The sequence below is a fragment of the Fukomys damarensis genome, unplaced genomic scaffold (assembly GCF_012274545.1).
Source record: "Fukomys damarensis isolate Sample0158 unplaced genomic scaffold, DMR_v1.0_HiC HiC_scaffold_27, whole genome shotgun sequence".
NCBI classification, from domain to species: domain Eukaryota; kingdom Metazoa; phylum Chordata; class Mammalia; order Rodentia; family Bathyergidae; genus Fukomys; species Fukomys damarensis.
In genome coordinates, this window is record NW_022900939.1 from 38587269 (window position 1) to 38588683 (window position 1415).

The window sequence follows — 1415 nt, forward strand, 5'->3', positions numbered from 1 at the left end:
AGAAGTTATGTAATAGGGTCCTCTAATATTTAAAAAAAAATTCAAGGATACCCAGAGACTAACAAAGTATCCACACTATACTTATGGACTACAGAGATAGTATTGTGTTAGACTCACAGTATTTAAGTAGGAAAATAATATTGAAACCCTTTTTAGAAATAGCTGTATCATTTAAACTTCCCCAGGTGGGCTTAGGATGCTTTTAATTTGGGGATATTCTCCGTGTAGATGTCAACCACACTGGACCTCCTGATAGCAGCATCATATAATTAGATGGAGAGATACCAAGTGATGTGTTTCAGCACGTATTAGTTTCAAGGGAGGCACTAGTTTAAGGACACATTCCCAGGGAAAACTCTGAGTATGAGAATGACAAAAAAAATCAGTAACTCTAAGTTCAGTTTCTATTTAAGATTAAGTAGTTCTCCAAGAAGCAAAGATTTGAAGGAAAATGAGTTTGTATGTGGCTCTGTAAACAGAACTTTACGTGGTACAATGAAAAAACCTGAAAACAATAAAAAAAACCCTAAATTCTGGTTTATAAAGTTTTAATTTTGCGAAGGACATGACAAAAACCTAAATCCGTAAGTCTGAAAAAAACAAGGGGAAGTTCATTACCGCTTGCCCACTTGACGGTTCTGCTAATCATCTGAATAGCTATGCAACACCTCCTTCGTAAGTCACAAAGTTCTTTGGGTTCTGATTCTAAAATCTGAACAGTTTTCATGTGGAAGTGGTTGTATACAGCCATTTTTACTTTCTTTTGCTCTGGTGGTGCTTGGGATGAAACTCAGGACCTTGAGAATGCCAGGCAAGTGCTGGGCTACTGAGCTACAGCCCCAGCCACTATGTCAATTTCAGTTTACATCAGGATCCACAGCATCCTATTAAAAACGAACTCAAAATAACCCGTGCCTTTCAGTTCACAGCTGTGCCAACTTCTAACATGATTTGTCCTGCTCCTTTGCCTTATCACTACTCTGGTCTTCAAAAATCTTCCACCTAGAAAGCCTAAGATTAAACGTGGATTCTAAACTATGCCAGTATTAGGGTCCTATCTGAGTTCCAGTTACCATCACTCACATACTGAGGAGCAGGTGACTGGTGACCTTCACCAGGCTCCATGGTTCTTCCCCAAGCGTCCTCCTCCTGCACACAATGGCTCCAGCTCAGGGTGCCTCTCCTCTCTGCAGCCCCATTTACCACCCAGTAGGAGGCCCAAGCTCCGTAATGCAAGGCTACGCTTTTCCACTTAAGCCCTCTCCTTCGTAAGCCCTCGTTTCTTTTCTGTGTAAGAAACCAGTGGCAGAAAAGAATTTAGAACTTTATAAACTTGATCATATAAATAAGTATTTAGCAGGTAATTGACATCATTATAAACTGATTAACAAAAAACACACATCCTTTTCTCACAG